This window comes from Phyllobates terribilis, unplaced genomic scaffold, assembly GCF_046119375.1.
Source record: "Phyllobates terribilis strain yellow unplaced genomic scaffold, ASM4611937v1 Scaffold_3__8_contigs__length_932513732, whole genome shotgun sequence".
Classification (NCBI taxonomy): Eukaryota; Metazoa; Chordata; class Amphibia; order Anura; family Dendrobatidae; genus Phyllobates; species Phyllobates terribilis.
Window position 1 is genome coordinate 553,285,246 of NW_027362763.1, and position 22,458 is coordinate 553,307,703.

Genomic DNA, 22,458 nt, shown 5'->3' on the forward strand with positions numbered 1-22,458 from the left:
GTTTGCTATCAATCAAGATGCCCAAGTCCTTCTCCATCTCTGAATTCCCCAATGGTTTCCCATTCAGTGAGTACTGGTGACTTCCATTTTTCCTTCCCATATGTATGACCTTACATTTCTCCTCGTTAAACCTCATTTGCCATTTAATGCTCCACCTACCCAGCTTATCCAAATCCCTCTGTAGGTCTTCACTATCCTCTTTTGTATTAATTGTTTTACATAACTTTGTGTCATCTGCAAATATTAATATTTTACTATTTATCCCGTTGACTATGTCGTTAATAAAGATATTAAATAACATTGGGCCTAGTACAGACCCCTGTGGTACCCCACTAGTGACGCTTACCCAATCTGAGTATATTCCATTTATAACCACCCTCTGCCTTCTATCCTTTAGCCAGTTAGCTACCCACTTGCAGACATTTTCCCCCAGCCCCATCATTCTCATTTTGTATACCAACCTATTATGTGGCACGCTATCGAACGCTTTTGAGAAGTCGAGATACACGACATCCACTGGTTCCCCCTGATCTACTCGAGAGCTAACCTCCTCGTAGAAGTCAATCAGGTTTGTTTGGCAGGAGCGATTCCTCATGAATCCATGTTGGTTCGGGGTTAATAGATTATTAGCATCAAGATGCTCCATGATTGCCTCATTAATAAAGCCTTCAAAAATTTTGCCCACAACGGACGTCAGACTCACCGGCCGTTAGTTTCCGGTGTTACTTTTTGCTCCCTTTTTGAATATTGGCACTACATTCGCCTGTCGCCAATCAAGTGGTACAGACCCAGTCTCAACAGAGTCCTTAAATATAAGATATAACGGTCTGTCTATCACATTACTTAGTTCCCTTAGTACCCGTGGGTGTATGCCATCAGGTCCTGGTGATTTGTTTATTTTAATGTTACTGAGGCGTTTCTGTACCCCAGCTTGGGTTAGATTTGTCATACTTAGTGGAGGATTAAGTTGGTCACTTCTCATTTCGCCTGTTAGTTCTTTTTCCTTTGTGAAAGTTGACGAAAAAAAATTATTTAATAGATTAGCTTTATCCTCATCTTTCTCTATGATTTTGCCTTCATCACTTTTTATCGGTCCAATATTATTCGATTTAATCCTTTTACTATTTATATACGTAAAGAACAGTTTGGGATTTGATCTACTTTCCCTAGCAATACGTCTCTCTGTTTCCTCCTTTGCTATTTTTATTTGTTTTTTGCAGGTTCTCGTTTTTTCCTTGTAACACATTAGTGCCTCCTTGCTGTTTTCCTGTTTTAATCTCTTGAATGCCTCTTTTTTGCTATTTAATGCCCCTTTTACGTTCTTATTCAACCATATTGGTTTCCTCTTATTTCTGGCCCTTTTATTCCCATACGGTATATACCTCTCGCACTGAGTATTCAGAATTCTTTTGAAGGTTTCCCATTTACTATTCGTATTTTCTTGATTAAGAACTTTGTCCCAGTCTATAAGTTGAAGGTTTTCTTTCAGCTGATCAAACTTCGCCCTCCTAAAGTTTAATGTTTTAGTTGTTCCCTTATTGATAACCCTACTGAAGGGCATTTTGAAATTGATAATATTATGATCGCTATTACCTAGGTGCCCCCCTATCTGTACCTCAGTTATTCTATCAGGCCTATTAGTCAATATTAAGTCCAACACTGCCTTCCCTCTCGTTGGTTCCTGCACTAGTTGGGAGAGATAATTATCCTTGATATTTGTCAAGAACCTTTTTCCTTTCTGCGATCTACAGGTTTCTGTTTCCCAGTCAATATCTGGGTAGTTGAAGTCCCCCATTACAATCACCTCATTATGTTTTGCTACTTTGTCTATTTGTCCTAATAGCAGTTTCTCATTCTCCTCTGTTATATTAGGTGGCTTATAGCAGACCCCCAGTAATATTTTATTATTATTTTTTGCCCCCTCTATCTCTACCCACATGGACTCAACCCCCTCTTCTCCCTCTCCTATATCTTCCCTTAGTCTGGGCTTTAGACGTGACCTTACATATAAGCAGACTCCTCCGCCCTTCCCCTGTTTCCGGTCCCTTCTAAATAAACTATAATCTGTTAAATTTACCGCCCAGTCGTAGCTATCGTCTAGCCAAGTCTCTGTTATACCTACGATGTCATACCTCTCCTCCGATATAAGCGCCCGCAGCTCATCCGCCTTATTGGTCAGGCTTCTTGCGTTGGTCAGCATGCAAGATAAAACTTTGGGGTTATTTAGCATCCTATTCTTCTCTAACGATCTAACTGTACTATCCCCACCCCCCTCTCCACCCTCATTATATTCACTTCTCCCCTTCCCCCTTGCTTGCCTCACATCCCACCTATTTCCTTGGTTTCCCCCCCCGTCTCTAGTTTAAAAACTCCTCCAACCTATTAGCCATCTTCTTCCCCAGCACCGCTGCACCCTCCCCATTGAGGTGCAGCCCGTCCCTACGGTAGAGCCTGCAGCCGACAGCGAAGTCGGCCCAGTTCTCCATGAACCCAAACCCTTCTGCTTTGCACCAACTCTTTAGCCACTTATTCACCTCCCTAACCTTCCGTTGGCGCTCCTGTGTGGCTCGCGGGATTGGTAGTATTTCTGAGAAAACTACCTTGGAGGTCCTTGCCCTAAGCTTCCTACCTAGATCCCTGAAATCATTTTTAAGGACCCTCCATCTACCACTCACTTTGTCATTGGTGCCAATGTGGACCATGACCGCTGGGTCTTCGCCAGCCCCACCCAGTAACCTGTCAACCCGATCCGCGATGTGCCGGACTCGAGCGCCAGGGAGGCAGCACACCGTTCGGCGATCCCGGTCTTTGTGACAGATTGCCCTGTCTGTCCCCCTAATAATAGAGTCACCCACTACCAGGACCTGTCTAGCCTGCCCTACACTTCCCCCCTCCCCCTCATTACTGGAGCATACACTCCCCCGGCGGTCAGAGGATCTGTCGTGCTCCAATAATGCCGGTTCTGAACCAGCCTTCCTATACTTCTTCCCTCTATCCCTTCTAACTGTTACCCAGCTCCCTGCCTGTTCAGCCTGCGCTTCCCCACTAAGCTCCACCCCCAGTGTTGACCCATTGAGTGTCTGCTCGGTGAGCAGCAAACTCCGTTCCATGTTGTCGATGCTCCTCAGTACCGCTATCTGAGCACTTAGATCCAGGATTTGGGCTTCCAAGTGCACGATATGCTCACATCTCTCGCAGCAGTATGGATAGATATGGATAGCGGTAGCTCAGGGAATGCATACATTGCGCAAGATGTACACTGCACGGCTCAAAAAAACAGTTTGAGTGTGTCGCTCTGATTTTTCAGACACAAATATATCTGTTGAAAATAGTCTGGTGTAGGCCCGAGAAATACAAGTGTGGTTTTGCAGTTCCACGGTACAAACCTCTGCATTATCCACTTTTGGACCATTTGTATCTAAAAAAAACTGTTTGAGTGTGTCGCTCACTGTTCAGCCGCAAATATATATATATTTTAAAAAGCCTGGTATACACCAGTAAATTATTACTGTGGTTTTGATGTTCCACGGTAAAACATCTCTATTATCCTGTTTTTGGCATTTTTTGCTGTATAAAAATAATAATAGTGTCTCCCTGATTTTTCAGACACAAATATATCTGTTGAAAATAGTCTGGTGTAGGCCAGAGAAACAGAAGTGTGGTTTTGCAGTTCTATGGGCCATTTGTATCTAAAAAAACAGTTTGAGTGTGTCGCTCACTGTTCAGCCGCAAATATATATATATTTTAAAAAGTCTGGTATACACCAGTAAATTATTACAGTGGTTTTGATGTTCCATGGTAAAACATCTCTATTATCCTGTTTTTGGCATTTTTTGCTGTATAAAAATAATATTAGTGTCTCCCTGATTTTTCAGACACAAATATATCTGTTGAAAAAAGTCTGGTGTAGGCCAGAGAGACAGAAGTGTGCTTTTGCTGTTCTACGGTAAAAAATCTATATTATCCTACTTTTTGCATTTTATGCTGTAAAAAAAAAAAAAATAGTGTCTCCCTGATTTTTCAGACACAAATATAATCTGTTGAAAATAGTCTGGTGTAGGCCCGAGAAATACAAGAGTGGTTTTGCAGTTCCACGGTACAAACCTCTGCATTATCCACTTTTGGGCCATTTGTATCTAAAAAAAACAGTTTGAGTGTGTCGCTCACTGTTCAGCCGCAAATATATATATATTTTAAAAAGCCTGGTATACACCAGTAAATTATTACTGTGGTTTTGATGTTCCACGGTAAAACATCTCTATTATCCTGTTTTTGGCATTTTTTGCTGTATAAAAATAATAATAATGTCTCCCTGATTTTTCAGACACAAATATATCTGTTGAAAATAGTCTGATGTAGGCCAGAGAGACAGAAGTGTGCTTTTGCTGTTCCACGGTAAAAAATCTCTATTATCCTGCTTTTTGCATTTTTTGCTGTAAAAAAAAAAAAAATAGTGTCTCCCTGATTTTTCAGACACAAATATATCTGTTGAAAATAGTCTGGTGTAGGCCCGAGAAATACAAGTGTGGTTTTGCAGTTCCACGGTACAAACCTCTGTATTATCCACTTTTGGGCCATTTGTATCTAAAAAAAACAGTTTGAGTGTGTCGCTCACTGTTCAGCCGCAAATATATATATATTTTAAAAAGCCTGGTATACACCAGTAAATTATTACTGTGGCTTTGATGTTCCACGGTAAAACATCTCTATTATCCTGTTTTTGGCATTTTTTGCTGAATAAAAATAATAATAGTGTCTCCCTGATTTTTCAGACACAAATATATCTGTTGAAAATAGTCTGGTGTAGGCCAGAGAGACAGAAGTGTGCTTTTGCTTTTCCACGGTAAAAAATCTCTATTATCCTGCTTTTTGCATTTTTTGCTGTAAAAAAAAAAAAAAATAGTGTCTCCCTGATTTTTCAGACACAAATATATCTGTTGAAAATAGTCTGGTGTAGGCCAGAGAGACAGAAGTGTGCTTTAGCTGTTCCACGGTAAAAAATCTCTATTATCCTGCTTTTTGCATTTTTTGCTGTAAAAAAAAAAAAAATAGTGTCTCCCTGATTTTTCAGACACAAATATATCTGTTGAAAATAGTCTGGTGTAGGCTCGAGAAATACAAGTGTGGTTTTGCAGTTCCACGGTACAAACCTCTGTATTATCCACTTTTGGGCCATTTGTATCTAAAAAAAACAGTTTGAGTGTGTCGCTCACTGTTCAGCCGCAAATATATATATATTTTAAAAAGCCTGGTATAAACCAGTAAATTATTACTGTGGTTTTGATGTTCCACGGTAAAACATCTCTATTATCCTGTTTTTGGCATTTTTTGCTGTATAAAAATAATAATAGTGTCTCCCTGATTTTTCAGACACAAATATATCTGTTGAAAATAGTCTGGTGTAGGCCAGAGAGACAGAAGTGTGCTTTTGCTGTTCCACGGTAAAAAATCTCTATTGTCCTGCTTTTTGCATTTTATGCTGTAAAAAAAAAAAATAGTGTCTCCCTGATTTTTCAGACACAAATATATCTGTTGAAAATAGTCTGGTGTAGGCCCGAGAAATACAAGTGTGGTTTTGCAGTTCCACGGTACAAACCTCTGTATTATCCACTTTTGGGCCATTTGTATCTAAAAAAAACAGTTTGAGTGTGTCGCTCACTGTTCAGCCGCAAATATATATATATTTTAAAAAGCCTGGTATAAACCAGTAAATTATTACTGTGGTTTTGATGTTCCACGGTAAAACATCTCTATTATCCTGTTTTTGGCATTTTTTGCTGTATAAAAATAATAATAGTGTCTCCCTGATTTTTCAGACACAAATATATCTGTTGAAAATAGTCTGGTGTAGGCCAGAGAGACAGAAGTGTGCTTTTGCTGTTCCACGGTAAAAAATCTCTATTCTCCTGCTTTTTGTATTTTTTGCTGTAAAAAAAAAAAATAGTGTCTCCCTGATTTTTCAGACACAAATATATCTGTTGAAAATAGTCTGGTGTAGGCCCGAGAAATACAAGTGTGGTTTTGCAGTTCCACGGTACAAACCTCTGTATTATCCACTTTTGGGCCATTTGTATCTAAAAAAAACAGTTTGAGTGTGTCGCTCACTGTTCAGCCGCAAATATATATATATTTTAAAAAGCCTGGTATACACCAGTAAATTATTACTGTGGTTTTGATGTTCCACGGTAAAAAATCTCTATTATCCTGTTTTTGGCATTTTTTGCTGTATAAAAATAATAATAGTGTCTCCCTGATTTTTCAGACACAAATATATCTGTTGAAAATAGTCTGGTGTAGGCCAGAGAGACAGAAGTGTGCTTTTGCTGTTCCACGGTAAAAAATCTCTATTGTCCTGCTTTTTGCATTTTTTGCTGTAAAAAAAAAAAATAGTGTCTCCCTGATTTTTCAGACACAAATATATCTGTTGAAAATAGTCTGGTGTAGGCCCGAGAAATACAAGTGTGGTTTTGCAGTTCCACGGTACAAACCTCTGTATTATCCACTTTTGGGCCATTTGTATCTAAAAAAAACAGTTTGAGTGTGTCGCTCACTGTGCAGCCGCAAATATATATATATATTTTAAAAAGCCTGGTATACACCAGTAAATTATTACTGTGGTTTTGATGTTCCACGGTAAAACATCTCTATTATCCTGTTTTTGGCATTTTTTGCTGTATAAAAATAATAATAGTGTCTCCCTGATTTCTCAGACACAAATATATCTGTTGAAAATAGTCTGGTGTAGGCCAGAGAGACAGAAGTGTGCTTTTGCTGTTCCATGGTAAAAAATCTCTATTATCCTGCTTTTTGCATTTTTTGCTGTAGAAAGAAAAAAATAGTGTCTCCCTGATTTTTCAGACACAAATATATCTGTTGAAAATAGTCTGGTGTAGGCCCAAGAAATACAAGTGTGGTTTTGCAGTTCCACGGTACAAACCTCTGTATTATCCACTTTTGGGCCATTTGTATCTAAAAAAACAGTTTGAGTGTGTCGCTCAGTGTTCAGCCGCAAATATATATATATTTTAAAAAGCCTGGTATACACCAGTAAATTATTACTGTGGTTTTGCTGTTCCACGGTAAAACATCTCTATTATCCTGTTTTTGGCATTTTTTGCTGTATAAAAATAATAATAGTGTCTCCCTGATTTTTCAGACACAAATATATCTGTTGAAAATAGTCTGGTGTAGGCCAGAGAGACAGAAGGGTGCTTTTGCTGTTCCACGGTAAAAAATCTCTATTATCCTGCTTTTGCATTTTTTGCTGTAAAAAAAAAAAAATAGTGTCTCCCTGATTTTTCAGAGACAAATATATCTGTTGAAAATAGTCTGGTGTAGGCCCGCGAAATACAAGTGTGGTTTTGCAGTTCCACGGTACAAACCTCTGTATTATCCACTTTTGGGCCATTTGTATCTAAAAAAAACAGTTTGAGTGTGTCGCTCACTGTTCAGCCGCAAATATATATATATTTTAAAAAGCCTGGTATACACCATTAAATTATTACCGTGGTTTTGATGTTCCACGGTAAAACATCTCTATTATACTGTTTTTGGTATTTTTTGCTGTATAAAAATAATAATAGTGTCTCCCTGATTTCTCAGACACAAATATATCTGTTGAAAATAGTCTGGTGTAGGCCAGAGAGACAGAAGTGTGCTTTTGCTGTTCCATGGTAAAAAATCTCTATTATCCTGCTTTTTGCATTTTTTGCTGTAAAAAAAAAAAATAGTGTCTCCCTGATTTTTCAGACACAAATATATCTGTTGAAAATAGTCTGGTGTAGGCCAGAGAGACAGAAGTGTGCTTTTGCTGTTCCACGGTAAAAAATCTCTATTGTCCTGCTTTTTGCATTTTTTGCTGTAAAAAAAAAAAATAGTGTCTCCCTGATTTTTCAGACACAAATATATCTGTTGAAAATAGTCTGGTGTAGGCCCGAGAAATACAAGTGTGGTTTTGCAGTTCCACGGTACAAACCTCTGTATTATCCACTTTTGGGCCATTTGTATCTAAAAAAAACAGTTTGAGTGTGTCGCTCACTGTTCAGCCGCAAATATATATATATATATTAAAAAGCCTGGTATACACCAGTAAATTATTACTGTGGTTTTGATGTTCCACGGTAAAACATCTCTATTATCCTGTTTTTGGCATTTTTTGCTGTATAAAAATAATAATAGTGTCTCCCTGATTTCTCAGACACAAATATATCTGTTGAAAATAGTCTGGTGTAGGCCAGAGAGACAGAAGTGTGCTTTTGCTGTTCCATGGTAAAAAATCTCTATTATCCTGCTTTTTGCATTTTTTGCTGTAGAAAGAAAAAAATAGTGTCTCCCTGATTTTTCAGACACAAATATATCTGTTGAAAATAGTCTGGTGTAGGCCCGAGAAATCCAAGTGTGGTTTTGCAGTTCCACGGTACAAACCTCTGTATTATCCACTTTTGGGCCATTTGTATCTAAAAAAACAGTTTGAGTGTGTCGCTCACTGTTCAGCCGCAAATATATATATATTTTAAAAAGCCTGGTATACACCAGTAAATTATTACTGTGGTTTTGCTGTTCCACGGTAAAACATCTCTATTATCCTGTTTTTGGCATTTTTTGCTGTATAAAAATAATAATAGTGTCTCCCTGATTTCTCAGACACAAATATATCTGTTGAAAATAGTCTGGTGTAGGCCAGAGAGACAGAAGTGTGCTTTTGCTGTTCCATGGTAAAAAATCTCTATTATCCTGCTTTTTGCATTTTTTGCTGTAGAAAGAAAAAAATAGTGTCTCCCTGATTTTTCAGACACAAATATATCTGTTGAAAATAGTCTGGTGTAGGCCCGAGAAATACAAGTGTGGTTTTGCAGTTCCACGGTACAAACCTCTGTATTATCCACTTTTGGGCCATTTGTATCTAAAAAAACAGTTTGAGTGTGTCGCTCACTGTTCAGCCGCAAATATATATATATTTTAAAAAGCCTGGTATACACCAGTAAATTATTACTGTGGTTTTGCTGTTCCACGGTAAAACATCTCTATTATCCTGTTTTTGGCATTTTTTGCTGTATAAAAATAATAATAGTGTCTCCCTGATTTTTCAGACACAAATATATCTGTTGAAAATAGTCTGGTGTAGGCCAGAGAGACAGAAGGGTGCTTTTGCTGTTCCACGGTAAAAAATCTCTATTGTCCTGCTTTTTGCATTTTTTGCTGTAAAAAAAAAAAATAGTGTCTCCCTGATTTTTCAGACACAAATATATCTGTTGAAAATAGTCTGGTGTAGGCCCGAGAAATACAAGTGTGGTTTTGCAGTTCCACGGTACAAACCTCTGTATTATCCACTTTTGGGCCATTTGTATCTAAAAAAAACAGTTTGAGTGTGTCGCTCACTGTGCAGCCGCAAATATATATATATATTTTAAAAAGCCTGGTATACACCAGTAAATTATTACTGTGGTTTTGATGTTCCACGGTAAAACATCTCTATTATCCTGTTTTTGGCATTTTTTGCTGTATAAAAATAATAATAGTGTCTCCCTGATTTCTCAGACACAAATATATCTGTTGAAAATAGTCTGGTGTAGGCCAGAGAGACAGAAGTGTGCTTTTGCTGTTCCATGGTAAAAAATCTCTATTATCCTGCTTTTTGCATTTTTTGCTGTAGAAAGAAAAAAATAGTGTCTCCCTGATTTTTCAGACACAAATATATCTGTTGAAAATAGTCTGGTGTAGGCCCGAGAAATACAAGTGTGGTTTTGCAGTTCCACGGTACAAACCTCTGTATTATCCACTTTTGGGCCATTTGTATCTAAAAAAACAGTTTGAGTGTGTCGCTCAGTGTTCAGCCGCAAATATATATATATTTTAAAAAGCCTGGTATACACCAGTAAATTATTACTGTGGTTTTGCTGTTCCACGGTAAAACATCTCTATTATCCTGTTTTTGGCATTTTTTGCTGTATAAAAATAATAATAGTGTCTCCCTGATTTTTCAGACACAAATATATCTGTTGAAAATAGTCTGGTGTAGGCCAGAGAGACAGAAGGGTGCTTTTGCTGTTCCACGGTAAAAAATCTCTATTATCCTGCTTTTGCATTTTTTGCTGTAAAAAAAAAAAAATAGTGTCTCCCTGATTTTTCAGAGACAAATATATCTGTTGAAAATAGTCTGGTGTAGGCCCGCGAAATACAAGTGTGGTTTTGCAGTTCCACGGTACAAACCTCTGTATTATCCACTTTTGGGCCATTTGTATCTAAAAAAAACAGTTTGAGTGTGTCGCTCACTGTTCAGCCGCAAATATATATATATTTTAAAAAGCCTGGTATACACCATTAAATTATTACCGTGGTTTTGATGTTCCACGGTAAAACATCTCTATTATACTGTTTTTGGCATTTTTTGCTGTATAAAAATAATAATAGTGTCTCCCTGATTTCTCAGACACAAATATATCTGTTGAAAATAGTCTGGTGTAGGCCAGAGAGACAGAAGTGTGCTTTTGCTGTTCCATGGTAAAAAATCTCTATTATCCTGCTTTTTGCATTTTTTGCTGTAAAAAAAAAAAATAGTGTCTCCCTGATTTTTCAGACACAAATATATCTGTTGAAAATAGTCTGGTGTAGGCCCGAGAAATACAAGTGTGGTTTTGCAGTTCCACGGTACAAACCTCTGTATTATCCACTTTTGGGCCATTTGTATCTAAAAAAACAGTTTGAGTGTGTCGCTCACTGTTCAGCCGCAAATATATATATATTTTAAAAAGCCTGGTATACACCAGTAAATTATTACTGTGGTTTTGCTGTTCCACGGTAAAACATCTCTATTATCCTGTTTTTGGCATTTTTTGCTGTATAAAAATAATAATAGTGTCTCCCTGATTTTTCAGACACAAATATATCTGTTGAAAATAGTCTGGTGTAGGCCAGAGAGACAGAAGGGTGCTTTTGCTGTTCCACGGTAAAAAATCTCTATTATCCTGCTTTTTGCATTTTTTGCTGTAAAAAAAAAAAAAAATAGTGTCTCCCTGATTTTTCAGACACAAATATATCTGTTGAAAATAGTCTGGTGTAGGCCCGAGAAATACAAGTGTGGTTTTGCAGTTCCACGGTACAAACCTCTGTATTATCCACTTTTGGGCCATTTGTATCTAAAAAAAACAGTTTGAGTGTGTCGCTCACTGCTCAGCCGCAAATAAATATATATTTTAAAAAGCCTGGTATACACCAGTAAATTATTAATGTGGTTTTGCTGCTCCACGGTAAAACCTCTATTATCCTGTTTTTGTCATTTTTTGCTGTATAAAAATAATAATAGTATCTCCCTGATTTCTCAGACACAAATATATCTGTTGAAAATAGTCTGGTGTAGGCCAGAGAGACAGAAGTGTGCTTTTGCTGTTCCATGGTAAAAAATCTCTATTATCCTGCTTTCTGCATTTTTTGCTGTAAAAAAAAAAAAATAGTGTCTCCCTGATTTTTCAGACACAAATATATCTGTTGAAAATAGTCTGGTGTAGGCCCGAGAAATACAAGTGTGGTTTTGCAGTTCCACGGTACAAACCTCTGTATTATCCACTTTTGGGCCATTTGTATCTAAAAAAAACAGCTTGAGTGTGTCGCTCGCTGTTCAGCCGCAAATATATATATATTTTAAAAAGCCTGGTATACACCAGTAAATTATTACTGTGGTTTTGATGTTCCACGGTAAAACATCTCTATTATCCTGTTTTTGGCATTTTTTGCTATATAAAAATAATAATAGTGTCTCCCTGATTTTTCAGACACAAATATATCTGTTGAAAATAGTCTGGTGTAGGCCAGAGAGACAGAAGTGTGCTTTTGCTGTTCCACGGTAAAAAATCTCTATTATCCTGCTTTTTGCATTTTTTGCTGTAAAAAAAAAAACAATAGTGTCTCCCTGATTTTTCAGACACAAATATATCTGTTGAAAATAGTCTGGTGTAGGCCAGAGAGACAGAAGTGTGCTTTAGCTGTTCCACGGTAAAAAATCTCTATTATCCTGCGTTTTGCATTTTTTGCTGTAAAAAAAAAAAAAATAGTGTCTCCCTGATTTTTCAGACACAAATATATCTGTTGAAAATAGTCTGGTGTAGGCCCGAGAAATACAAGTGTGGTTTTGCAGTTCCACGGTACAAACCTCTGTATTATCCACTTTTGGGCCATTTGTATCTAAAAAAAACAGTTTGAGTGTGTCGCTCACTGTTCAGCCGCAAATATATATATATTTTAAAAAGCCTGGTATACACCAGTAAATTATTACTGTGGTTTTGCTGTTCCACGGTAAAACATCTCTATTATCCTGTTTTTGGCATTTTTTGCTGTATAAAAATAATAATAGTGTCTCCCTGATTTTTCAGACACAAATATATCTGTTGAAAATAGTCTGGTGTAGGCCAGAGAGACAGAAGGGTGCTTTTGCTGTTCCACGGTAAAAAATCTCTATTATCCTGCTTTTTGCATTTTTTGCTGTAAAAAAAAAAAAAAATAGTGTCTCCCTGATTTTTCAGACACAAATATATCTGTTGAAAATAGTCTGGTGTAGGCCCGAGAAATACAAGTGTGGTTTTGCAGTTCCACGGTACAAACCTCTGTATTATCCACTTTTGGGCCATTTGTATCTAAAAAAAACAGTTTGAGTGTGTCGCTCACTGCTCAGCCGCAAATAAATATATATTTTAAAAAGCCTGGTATACACCAGTAAATTATTAATGTGGTTTTGCTGCTCCACGGTAAAACCTCTATTATCCTGTTTTTGTCATTTTTTGCTGTATAAAAATAATAATAGTATCTCCCTGATTTCTCAGACACAAATATATCTGTTGAAAATAGTCTGGTGTAGGCCAGAGAGACAGAAGTGTGCTTTTGCTGTTCCATGGTAAAAAATCTCTATTATCCTGCTTTCTGCATTTTTTGCTGTAAAAAAAAAAAAATAGTGTCTCCCTGATTTTTCAGACACAAATATATCTGTTGAAAATAGTCTGGTGTAGGCCCGAGAAATACAAGTGTGGTTTTGCAGTTCCACGGTACAAACCTCTGTATTATCCACTTTTGGGCCATTTGTATCTAAAAAAAACAGCTTGAGTGTGTCGCTCGCTGTTCAGCCGCAAATATATATATATTTTAAAAAGCCTGGTATACACCAGTAAATTATTACTGTGGTTTTGATGTTCCACGGTAAAACATCTCTATTATCCTGTTTTTGGCATTTTTTGCTATATAAAAATAATAATAGTGTCTCCCTGATTTTTCAGACACAAATATATCTGTTGAAAATAGTCTGGTGTAGGCCAGAGAGACAGAAGTGTGCTTTTGCTGTTCCACGGTAAAAAATCTCTATTATCCTGCTTTTTGCATTTTTTGCTGTAAAAAAAAAAACAATAGTGTCTCCCTGATTTTTCAGACACAAATATATCTGTTGAAAATAGTCTGGTGTAGGCCAGAGAGACAGAAGTGTGCTTTAGCTGTTCCACGGTAAAAAATCTCTATTATCCTGCGTTTTGCATTTTTTGCTGTAAAAAAAAAAAAAATAGTGTCTCCCTGATTTTTCAGACACAAATATATCTGTTGAAAATAGTCTGGTGTAGGCCCGAGAAATACAAGTGTGGTTTTGCAGTTCCACGGTACAAACCTCTGTATTATCCACTTTTGGGCCATTTGTATCTAAAAAAAACAGTTTGAGTGTGTCGCTCACTGTTCAGCCGCAAATATATATATATTTTAAAAAGCCTGGTATAAACCAGTAAATTATTACTGTGGTTTTGATGTTCCACGGTAAAACATCTCTATTATCCTGTTTTTGGCATTTTTTGCTGTATAAAAATAATAATAGTGTCTCCCTGATTTTTCAGACACAAATATATCTGTTGAAAATAGTCTGGTGTAGGCCAGAGAGACAGAAGTGTGCTTTTGCTGTTCCACGGTAAAAAATCTCTATTGTCCTGCTTTTTGCATTTTTTGCTGTAAAAAAAAAAAATAGTGTCTCCCTGATTTTTCAGACACAAATATATCTGTTGAAAATAGTCTGGTGTAGGCCCGAGAAATACAAGTGTGGTTTTGCAGTTCCACGGTACAAACCTCTGTATTATCCACTTTTGGGCCATTTGTATCTAAAAAAAACAGTTTGAGTGTGTCGCTCACTGTTCAGCCGCAAATATATATATATTTTAAAAAGCCTGGTATAAACCAGTAAATTATTACTGTGGTTTTGATGTTCCACGGTAAAACATCTCTATTATCCTGTTTTTGGCATTTTTTTGCTGTATAAAAATAATAATAGTGTCTCCCTGATTTTTCAGACACAAATATATCTGTTGAAAATAGTCTGGTGTAGGCCAGAGAGACAGAAGTGTGCTTTTGCTGTTCCACGGTAAAAAATCTCTATTCTCCTGCTTTTTGCATTTTTTGCTGTAAAAAAAAAAAATAGTGTCTCCCTGATTTTTCAGACACAAATATATCTGTTGAAAATAGTCTGGTGTAGGCCCGAGAAATACAAGTGTGGTTTTGCAGTTCCACGGTACAAACCTCTGTATTATCCACTTTTGGGCCATTTGTATCTAAAAAAAACAGTTTGAGTGTGTCGCTCACTGTTCAGCCGCAAATATATATATATTTTAAAAAGCCTGGTATACACCAGTAAATTATTACTGTGGTTTTGATGTTCCACGGTAAAAAATCTCTATTATCCTGTTTTTGGCATTTTTTGCTGTATAAAAATAATAATAGTGTCTCCCTGATTTTTCAGACACAAATATATCTGTTGAAAATAGTCTGGTGTAGGCCAGAGAGACAGAAGTGTGCTTTTGCTGTTCCACGGTAAAAAATCTCTATTGTCCTGCTTTTTGCATTTTTTGCTGTAAAAAAAAAAAATAGTGTCTCCCTGATTTTTCAGACACAAATATATCTGTTGAAAATAGTCTGGTGTAGGCCCGAGAAATACAAGTGTGGTTTTGCAGTTCCACGGTACAAACCTCTGTATTATCCACTTTTGGGCCATTTGTATCTAAAAAAAACAGTTTGAGTGTGTCGCTCACTGTGCAGCCGCAAATATATATATATATTTTAAAAAGCCTGGTATACACCAGTAAATTATTACTGTGGTTTTGATGTTCCACGGTAAAACATCTCTATTATCCTGTTTTTGGCATTTTTTGCTGTATAAAAATAATAATAGTGTCTCCCTGATTTCTCAGACACAAATATATCTGTTGAAAATAGTCTGGTGTAGGCCAGAGAGACAGAAGTGTGCTTTTGCTGTTCCATGGTAAAAAATCTCTATTATCCTGCTTTTTGCATTTTTTGCTGTAGAAAGAAAAAAATAGTGTCTCCCTGATTTTTCAGACACAAATATATCTGTTGAAAATAGTCTGGTGTAGGCCCGAGAAATACAAGTGTGGTTTTGCAGTTCCACGGTACAAACCTCTGTATTATCCACTTTTGGGCCATTTGTATCTAAAAAAACAGTTTGAGTGTGTCGCTCAGTGTTCAGCCGCAAATATATATATATTTTAAAAAGCCTGGTATACACCAGTAAATTATTACTGTGGTTTTGCTGTTCCACGGTAAAACATCTCTATTATCCTGTTTTTGGCATTTTTTGCTGTATAAAAATAATAATAGTGTCTCCCTGATTTTTCAGACACAAATATATCTGTTGAAAATAGTCTGGTGTAGGCCAGAGAGACAGAAGGGTGCTTTTGCTGTTCCACGGTAAAAAATCTCTATTATCCTGCTTTTGCATTTTTTGCTGTAAAAAAAAAAAAATAGTGTCTCCCTGATTTTTCAGAGACAAATATATCTGTTGAAAACAGTCTGGTGTAGGCCCGCGAAATACAAGTGTGGTTTTGCAGTTCCACGGTACAAACCTCTGTATTATCCACTTTTGGGCCATTTGTATCTAAAAAAAACAGTTTGAGTGTGTCGCTCACTGTTCAGCCGCAAATATATATATATTTTAAAAAGCCTGGTATACACCATTAAATTATTACCGTGGTTTTGATGTTCCACGGTAAAACATCTCTATTATACTGTTTTTGGCATTTTTTGCTGTATAAAAATAATAATAGTGTCTCCCTGATTTCTCAGACACAAATATATCTGTTGAAAATAGTCTGGTGTAGGCCAGAGAGACAGAAGTGTGCTTTTGCTGTTCCATGGTAAAAAATCTCTATTATCCTGCTTTTTGCATTTTTTGCTGTAAAAAAAAAAAATAGTGTCTCCCTGATTTTTCAGACACAAATATATCTGTTGAAAATAGTCTGGTGTAGGCCAGAGAGACAGAAGTGTGCTTTTGCTGTTCCACGGTAAAAAATCTCTATTGTCCTGCTTTTTGCATTTTTTGCTGTAAAAAAAAAAAATAGTGTCTCCCTGATTTTTCAGACACAAATATATCTGTTGAAAATAGTCTGGTGTAGGCCCGAGAAATACAAGTGTGGTTTTGCAGTTCCACGGTACAAACCTCTGTATTATCCACTTTTGGGCCATTTGTATCTAAAAAAACAGTTTGAGTGTGTCGCTCACTGTTCAGCCGCAAATATATATATATTTTAAAAAGCCTGGTATACACCAGTAAATTATTACTGTGGTTTTGCTGTTCCACGGTAAAACATATCTATTATCCTGTTTTTGGCATTTTTTGCTGTATAAAAATAATAATAGTGTCTCCCTGATTTTTCAGACACAAATATATCTGTTGAAAATAGTCTGGTGTAGGCCAGAGAGACAGAAGGGTGCTTTTGCTGTTCCACGGTAAAAAATCTCTATTATCCTGCTTTTTGCATTTTTTGCTGTAAAAAAAAAAAAAAATAGTGTCTCCCTGATTTTTCAGACACAAATATATCTGTTGAAAATAGTCTGGTGTAGGCCCGAGAAATACAAGTGTGGTTTTGCAGTTCCACGGTACAAACCTCTGTATTATCCACTTTTGGGCCATTTGTATCTAAAAAAAACAGTTTGAGTGTGTCGCTCACTGCTCAGCCGCAAATAAATATATATTTTAAAAAGCCTGGTATACACCAGTAAATTATTAATGTGGTTTTGCTGCTCCACGGTAAAACATCTCTATTATCCTGTTTTTGTCATTTTTTGCTGTATAAAAATAATAATAGTATCTCCCTGATTTCTCAGACACAAATATATCTGTTGAAAATAGTCTGGTGTAGGCCAGAGAGACAGAAGTGTGCTTTTGCTGTTCCATGGTAAAAAATCTCTATTATCCTGCTTTTTGCATTTTTTGCTGTAAAAAAAAAAAAATAGTGTCTCCCTGATTTTTCAGACACAAATATATCTGTTGAAAATAGTCTGGTGTAGGCCAGAGAGACAGAAGTGTGCTTTTGCTGTTCCACGGTAAAAAATCTCTATTGTCCTGCTTTTTGCATTTTTTGCTGTAAAAAAAAAAAATAGTGTCTCCCTGATTTTTCAGACACAAATATATCTGTTGAAAATAGTCTGGTGTAGGCCCGAGAAATACAAGTGTGGTTTTGCAGTTCCACGGTACAAACCTCTGTATTATCCACTTTTGGGCCATTTGAATCTAAAAAAAACAGTTTGAGTGTGTCGCTCACTGTTCAGCCGCAAATATATATATATATATTAAAAAGCCTGGTATACACCAGTAAATTATTACTGTGGTTTTGATGTTCCACGGTAAAACATCTCTATTATCCTGTTTTTGGCATTTTTTGCTGTATAAAAATAATAATAGTGTCTCCCTGATTTCTCAGACACAAATATATCTGTTGAAAATAGTCTGGTGTAGGCCAGAGAGACAGAAGTGTGCTTTTGCTGTTCCATGGTAAAAAATCTCTATTATCCTGCTTTTTGCATTTTTTGCTGTAGAAAGAAAAAAATAGTGTCTCCCTGATTTTTCAGACACAAATATATCTGTTGAAAATAGTCTGGTGTAGGCCCGAGAAATACAAGTGTGGTTTTGCAGTTCCACGGTACAAACCTCTGTATTATCCACTTTTGGGCCATTTGTATCTAAAAAAACAGTTTGAGTGTGTCGCTCACTGTTCAGCCGCAAATATATATATATTTTAAAAAGCCTGGTATACACCAGTAAATTATTACTGTGGTTTTGCTGTTCCACGGTAAAACATCTCTATTATCCTGTTTTTGGCATTTTTTGCTGTATAAAAATAATAATAGTGTCTCCCTGATTTTTCAGACACAAATATATCTGTTGAAAATAGTCTGGTGTAGGCCAGAGAGACAGAAGGGTGCTTTTGCTGTTCCACGGTAAAAAATCTCTATTATCCTGCTTTTTGCATTTTTTGCTGTAAAAAAAAAAAAAAATAGTGTCTCCCTGATTTTTCAGACACAAATATATCTGTTGAAAATAGTCTGGTGTAGGCCCGAGAAATACAAGTGTGGTTTTGCAGTTCCACGGTACAAACCTCTGTATTATCCACTTTTGGGCCATTTGTATCTAAAAAAAACAGTTTGAGTGTGTCGCTCACTGCTCAGCCGCAAATAAATATATATTTTAAAAAGCCTGGTATACACCAGTAAATTATTAATGTGGTTTTGCTGCTCCACGGTAAAACATCTCTATTATCCTGTTTTTGTCATTTTTTGCTGTATAAAAATAATAATAGTATCTCCCTGATTTCTCAGACACAAATATATCTGTTGAAAATAGTCTGGTGTAGGCCAGAGAGACAGAAGTGTGCTTTTGCTGTTCCATGGTAAAAAATCTCTATTATCCTGCTTTTTGCATTTTTTGCTGTAAAAAAAAAAAAATAGTGTCTCCCTGATTTTTCAGACACAAATATATCTGTTGAAAATAGTCTGGTGTAGGCCCGAGAAATACAAGTGTGGTTTTGCAGTTCCACGGTACAAACCTCTGTATTATCCACTTTTGGGCCATTTGTATCTAAAAAAAACAGTTTGAGTGTGTCGCTCACTGATCAGCCGCAAATATATATATATTTTAAAAAGCCTGGTATACACCAGTAAATTATTACTGTGGTTTTGCTGTTCCACGGTAAAACATCTCTATTATCCTGTTTATGGCATTTTTTGCTGTATAAAAATAATAATAGTGTCTCCCTGATTTTTCAGACACAAATATATCTGTTGAAAATAGTCTGGTGTAGGCCAGAGAGACAGAAGTGTGCTTTTGCTGTTCCACGGTAAAAAATCTCTATTATCCTGCTTTTGCATTTTTTGCTGTAAAAAAAAAAAAATAGTGTCTCCCTGATTTTTCAGAGACAAATATATCTGTTGAAAATAGTCTGGTGTAGGCCCGCGAAATACAAGTGTGGTTTTGCAGTTCCACGGTACAAACCTCTGTATTATCCACTTTTGGGCCATTTGTATCTAAAAAAAACAGTTTGAGTGCGTCGCTCACTGTTCAGCCGCAAATATATATATATTTTAAAAAGCCTGGTATACACCATTAAATTATTACCGTGGTTTTGATGTTCCACGGTAAAACATCTCTATTATCCTGTTTTTGGCATTTTTTGCTGTATAAAAATAATAAGAGTGTCTCCCTGATTTCTCAGACACAAATATATCTGTTGAAAATAGTCTGGTGTAGGCCAGAGAGACAGAAGTGTGCTTTTGCTGTTCCATGGTAAAAAATCTCTATTATCCTGCTTTTTGCATTTTTTGCTGTAAAAAAAAAAAATAGTGTCTCCCTGATTTTTCAGACACAAATATATCTGTTGAAAATAGTCTGGTGTAGGCCCTAGAAATACAAGTGTGGTTTTGCAGTTCCACGGTACAAACCTCTGTATTATCCACTTTTGGGCCATTTGTATCTAAAAAAAACAGTTTGAGTGTGTCGCTCACTGTTCAGCCGCAAATATATATATATTTTAAAAAGCCTGGTATACACCAGTAAATTATTACTGTGGTTTTGCTGTTCCACGGTAAAACATCTCTATTATCCTGTTTTTGGCATTTTTTGCTGTATAAAAATAATAATAGTGTCTCCCTGATTTTTCAGACACAAATATATCTGTTGAAAATAGTCTGGTGTAGGCCAGAGAGACAGAAGTGTGCTTTTGCTGTTCCACGGTAAAAAATCTCTATTGTCCTGCTTTTTGCATTTTTTGCTGTAAAAAAAAAAAAAATAGTGTCTCCCTGATTTTTCAGAGACAAATATATCTGTTGAAAATAGTCTGGTGTAGGCCCGCGAAATACAAGTGTGGTTTTGCAGTTCCACGGTACAAACCTCTGTATTATCCACTTTTGGGCCATTTGTATCTAAAAAAAACAGTTTGAGTGTGTCGCTCACTGTTCAGCCGCAAATATATATATATTTTAAAAAGCCTGGTATACACCATTAAATTATTACCGTGGTTTTGATGTTCCACGGTAAAACATCTCTATTATCCTGTTTTTGGCATTTTTTGCTGTATAAAAATAATAAGAGTGTCTCCCTGATTTTTCAGACACAAATATATCTGTTGAAAATAGTCTGGTGTAGGCCAGAGAGACAGAAATGTGCTTTAGCTGTTCCACGGTAAAAAATCTCTATTATCCTGCTTTTTGCATTTTTTGCTGTAAAAAAAAAAAATAGTGTCTCCCTGATTTTTCAGACACAAATATATCTGTTGAAAATAGTCTGGTGTAGGCCCGAGAAATACAAGTGTGGTTTTGCAGTTCCACGGTACAAACCTCTGTATTATCCACTTTTGGGCCATTTGTATCTAAAAAAAACAGTTTGAGTGTGTCGCTCACTGTTCAGCCGCAAATATATATATATTTTAAAAAGCCTGGTATACACCAGTAAATTATTACTGTGGTTTTGATGTTCCACAGTAAAACATCTCTATTATCCTGTTTTTGGCATTTTTTGCTGTATAAAAATAATAATAGTGTCTCCCTGATTTTTCAGACACAAATATATCTGTTGAAAATAGTCTGGTGTAGGCCAGAGAGACAGAAGTGTGCTTTTGCTGTTCCACGGTAAAAAATCTCTATTATCCTGCTTTTTGCATTTTTTGCTGTAAAAAAAAAAAAAATAGTGTCTCCCTGATTTTTCAGACACAAATATATCTGTTGCAAATAGTCTGGTGTAGGCCCGAGAAATACAAGTGTGGTTTTGCAGTTCCACGGTACAAACCTCTGTATTATCCGCTTTTGGGCCATTTGTATCTAAAAAAAACAGTTTGAGTGTGTCGCTCACTGTTCAGCCGCAAATATATATATATTTTAAAAAGCCTGGTATACACCAGTAAATTATTACTGTGGTTTTGATGTTCCACGGTAAAACATCTCTATTATCCTGTTTTTGGCATTTTTTGCTGTATAAAAATAATAATAGTGTCTCCCTGATTTTTCAGACACAAATATATCTGTTGAAAATAGTCTGGTGTAGGCCAGAGAGACAGAAGTGTGCTTTTGCTGTTCCACGGTAAAAAATCTCTATTATTCTGCTTTTTGCATTTTTTGCTGTAAAAAAAAAAAAAAAAATAGTGTCTCCCTGATTTTTCAGACACAAATATATCTGTTGAAAATAGTCTGGTGTAGGCCAGAGAGACAGAAGTGTGCTTTAGCTGTTCCATGGTAAAAAATCTCTATTATCCTGCTTTATGCATTTTTTGCTGTAAAAAAAAAAAAATAGTGTCTCCCTGATTTTTCAGACACAAATATATCTGCTGAAAATTGTCTGGTGTAGGCCCGAGAAATACAAGTGTGGTTTTGCAGTTCCACGGTACAAACCTCTGTATTATCCACTTTTGGGCCATTTGTATCTAAAAAAACAGTTTGAGTGTGTCGCTCACTGTTCAGCCGCAAATATATATATATTTTAAAAAGCCTGGTATACACCAGTAAATTATTACTGTGGTTTTGATGTTCCACGGTAAAACATCTCTATTATCCTGTTTTTGGCATTTTTTGCTGTATAAAAATAATAATAGTGTCTCCCTGATTTTTCAGACACAAATATATCTGTTGAAAATAGTCTGGTGTAGGCCAGAGAGACAGAAGTGTGCTTTTGCTGTTCCACGGTAAAAAATCTCTATTGTCCTGCTTTTTGCATTTTTTGCTGTAAAAAAAAAAAAAGTGTCTCCCTGATTTTTCAGACACAAATATATCTGTTGAAAATAGTCTGGTGTAGGCCCGAGAAATACAAGTGTGGTTTTGCAGTTCCACGGTACAAACCTCTGTATTATCCACTTTTGGGCCATTTGTATCTAAAAAAAACAGTTTGAGTGTGTCGCTCACTGTTCAGCCGCAAATATATATATATTTTAAAAAGCCTGGTATACACCAGTAAATTATTACTGTGGTTTTGATGTTCCACGGTAAAACATCTCTATTATCCTGTTTTTGGCATTTTTTGCTGTATAAAAATAATAATAGTGTCTCCCTGATTTTTCAGACACAAATATATCTGTTGAAAATAGTCTGGTGTAGGCCAGAGAGACAGAAGTGTGCTTTTGCTGTTCCACGGTAAAAAATCTCTATTGTCCTGCTTTTTGCATTTTTTGCTG